We start from the raw sequence: 4,151 nt of genomic DNA, 5'->3' as shown, positions 1-4,151 counted from the left end.
TAAATGAATATCCTGTCCTTCTAGCTCAGGTAGGGATCAGGGCTGGAATATCTTGAGACTGGTCCCAGATCTGTTTGTACACATTGGCCATAGGAGCAATTTCAGCATTAACAGATTAGGGACCAAAACAGATATGTTCAAAATCAGCTTCTCCTCTATGCTGGCAAAATCCTTAATAAAAATTGTCCTCTCTTGGCATAATTTGTATTGACAATTAACGCTATCTTATCAGCATCGCTGTGACCACCGGAGGAAACGCCACCGGTGAACTGACCATCACGGTGCCCGCCAACACCCCTCAGGAACAGACGTCACCGTGACCATTGAGGCTGTGGCCCCCGGGGCGTCCGATTCCAACTACGCCGTCCTGCGCCTCTCTGTCGTCACCAAGGTAACCTCAGATATATATATAGATATAGCAGATATGCTAGAGAGTGGAGGTATAGATAAAGATACACTAGAGACCTATATGAGCTTTGTCCACCATATGGGCTGTCTCCACTAAATGGGCCGTCTCCACTATATGAGCTGTCTCCACTATATGAGCCGTCTCCACTATATGAGCTGTCTCTACTATATGAGCTGTCTCCACTCTATGGGCTATCTCTACTATATGAGCTGTCTCCACTATATGGGCTGTCTCCACTATATGAGCTATCTCTACTATATGAGCTGTCTCCACTATATTATCTGTCTCCACTATATGAGCTATCTCTACTATATGAGCTTTGTCCACCATATGGGCTAACTCTACTATATATGCTGTCTCCACTATGTGAGCTGTCTCTACTATATGGGCTGTCTCCACTATATGAGCTGTCTCCACTATATGAGCTGTCTCCACTATATGAGCTGTACCTACTATATGAGCTGTCTCCACTATATGGGCTGTCTCCACTATGTGGGCTGTCTCCACTATGTTGGCTGTCTCCACAATATGTGCCGTCTCCACTATATGAGCTGTCTCCACTATATGAGCTGTCTCTATATATGGGCTGTCTCCACTATGTGGGCTGTCTCCACAATATGGGCCGTCTCCACTATATGAGCTGTCTCCACTATATGAGCTGTCTCCACTATATGAGCTGTCTCCACTATATGGGCTGTCTCCACTATGTGGGCTGTCTCCACAATATGGGCCGTCTCCACTCTCTGGGGTGTCTCCACTTCTCCCTCATCATGATGATTGCTGTCTTCTCTCTCTCTCTCTCTCTCTCTCTCTCTCTCTCTCTCTCTCTCTCTCTCTCTCTCTCTCTCTCTCTCTCTCTCTCTCTCTCTCTCTCTCTCTCTCTCTCTCTGCAGGTGACAGATTTCACCCCTCCCCAGTGTGAGATGGTTATCGCCTCGTCGGTCGACTGCCCAGCTGACCCAGCAGTCTGCAGCTCTGCTTTCTGGCAGCTCTCTGCCAACCTGACCGACGGTGTCAATGGCACGGGCATCACCAGCCTCAAACACCGCCAGGGAGCAGGCAGCCTCACCCACACGGACCTGAAGCAGACGGTTGTTGCAGCAGCATTCAACGCTTCGTGCTGCTCTCTGACAGTGGAGCTGGTGGCGGTGGACAAAGCCATGAATGTCGGTACCTGTTGGTTTTCCATCGTCCGCAACGCGGGACCGCCCTCCATCGCTCTGTCCCTCCCACTGTTGGTGTGTCTGCTGGTCTCTGCCTTCTTCACTACGTCCTTCACTGACTTACTTATCTGATTTTAACCTCATGGACTGACTGACTGCCAACCTGATACTACCTCTTAAACTTAAAGAAGATACATTTCTCAACCAACTTTCTATTTTTGATGTAAATGGCATGTTTATAGAAGGGTTCAGAATACCTGTTTTGTGATTTCACCTGTTTTTGAGAACTTATCCCAAATAGCAAATGACTTCCTCATCCTCGTTGTGTAGTATGAGGCTCTGAAAAAACAGGAACAAAAGCTCCAAAAACACCCAAATACGTCCTTTTAGAAACGGCAAAGATCTCAGTATAGTGACGCAGGTCTTTAGATGTTGTACACATGAAATTGTACCTTTCAGAACTTTATCCGCAATATTATATTCCTTTTTTTTCGCCACTCGAGACGGTTCCCCTCCTATATCGGGCTTCTGACGATCAACAGAGTTTTATCCTTTCGACAGGAGCGGATTTTGTCTTTCTTTAAACTTTCTTTATTTCATCAAACGATTATGATTCTGTTTAAATTTTTATATAAATGATGATTGCCGAATAATGTTGAAGGTATCACTTAACCATAAAGCTCCCCTCTACATGTGATTCTAAATGCCTACTGCTTGCTAAAGCTATTTCTCAACTATAAACACAATGTTTCTTTGCAGGATCCTTGTTCTGACTTTCCAGAATCCCTGAATTGCTTCGACCTTGATTTTCTGATTGGCTGGATACAAGTTTCAACATCCAATTATTTCAGATCTACTAGAGTGCAAGTTTCACTGTGGCACCGTGGCGATACGTTGGCACATGATGATCATTATTAGAATATGACAAATATCAGTCAAGTCTTGCGTTGTATTCATGCTGGCTTTTGCCTGAGACGTGAAACAGATCGGTTGGAGGGCAGACAGACGATCACCAATGTATTAATTGCCAATTTGCCTAAATGGTTAATGGAAACACTTCAACCACAACGTTTTTATTCAACCCTATAGGTGTGATGTCATTACGTCCATCTGTTTTTATCGACACAAGACAGTTCAGTGGAAACGCGCCGTAGCAGGTCACTTTCTAAATGTCTACAAAACATCACCGGGCAAGTTCATGGAAACATAGCTAGTGATGGCGCAATTGGGCATCAGGTTGCTGTATGATATGATAAGGAAAGCTAATATGTTTATTAACACCTATCCAGGTGTTGTTAGGTCTGGCAGGCATCTGCAAAGTTTTCATCTGGGAACGTACCCAAGGCCACCATGAAAATGAATGTTTCTCGTGTAAAAAAGAGCCAGCAGCTTCTCTCAAGGCAATTTCTCAACATGTTACTTGCACTGTAGTAGTGATGTTTTAATGTTTGTCTCCAGTTTACCTCTCTGGCGTGAATTAAAAGCTCTGCTGTCCTGCTGCACTGGTGACTCGTGTTATTTGTTTTGTTATGGAGGGAGTTTAGTAGCCTTGTGAAACTAGCCTGGGCCCTGTTTCCCAAAGTCATCTTAAGGCTAAATTAATCTTCAGAACCTTTGTAGGAACATCGTTAAATCTGAGCTGTTTGCCCAAACCGTGGTTATTAAAGTTGCACTTGAAAACACTCTGAAGCACTGCCTCGGACCACACGTAGAACAGCTAAGTGCTCCGCTAAATGTTTTGTTGCTCTCCTGTGTCACTTTATACACCGAAGATGTCTGCTAAACATAGAATCACGTCTTTTGTCAATTTCTCTGAGTGTCGATAACTTCAGAATCAAGTTGACTACAAATACAAAGATGACTGCATTCAAATATAAATACATTAGTGGGGCTCTAACATCCAGACAGGTTCCAGGCCTTTTACATTCAGATATTCATGTTCAATCTATTTGGATACTTGTAACCGACGCTACTGTCTATCATTTGTCTCATATTTCATGATGTGTAGCCTAACTTGCGCAACGATGTACCAAATCTGTAGCATCACATCACCACTCTGGAACAACATCACATCACCACTCTGGAACTACATCACCACTCTGGAACAACATCACCACTCTGGAACAACATCACCACTCTGGAACAACATCACCACTCTGGAACAACATCCCATCACCACTCTGGGACAACATCACATCACCACTCTGGAACTACATCACCACTCTGGAACTACATCACCACTCTGGAACAACATCACCACTCTGGAACAACATCACATCACCACTCTGGGACAACATCACATCACCACTCTGGGACAACATCACCACTCTGGAACTACATCACCACTCTGGAACAACATCACATCACCACTCTGGAACTACATCACCACTCTGGAACAACATGACATCACCACTCTGGAACAACATCACATCACCACTCTGGGACAACATCACATCACCACTCTGGGACAACATCACATCACCACTCTGGAACTACATCACCACTCTGGAACAACATCACCACTCTGGAACAACATGACATCACCACTCTGGAACTACATCACCACTCTGGAACAACAT

This window comes from Oncorhynchus gorbuscha, linkage group LG24, assembly GCF_021184085.1.
Source record: "Oncorhynchus gorbuscha isolate QuinsamMale2020 ecotype Even-year linkage group LG24, OgorEven_v1.0, whole genome shotgun sequence".
In the NCBI taxonomy this organism is placed as follows: Eukaryota; Metazoa; Chordata; class Actinopteri; order Salmoniformes; family Salmonidae; genus Oncorhynchus; species Oncorhynchus gorbuscha.
The sequence above is the reverse complement of the archived record's forward strand: the minus strand, read 5'-3'. Positions refer to the sequence as shown.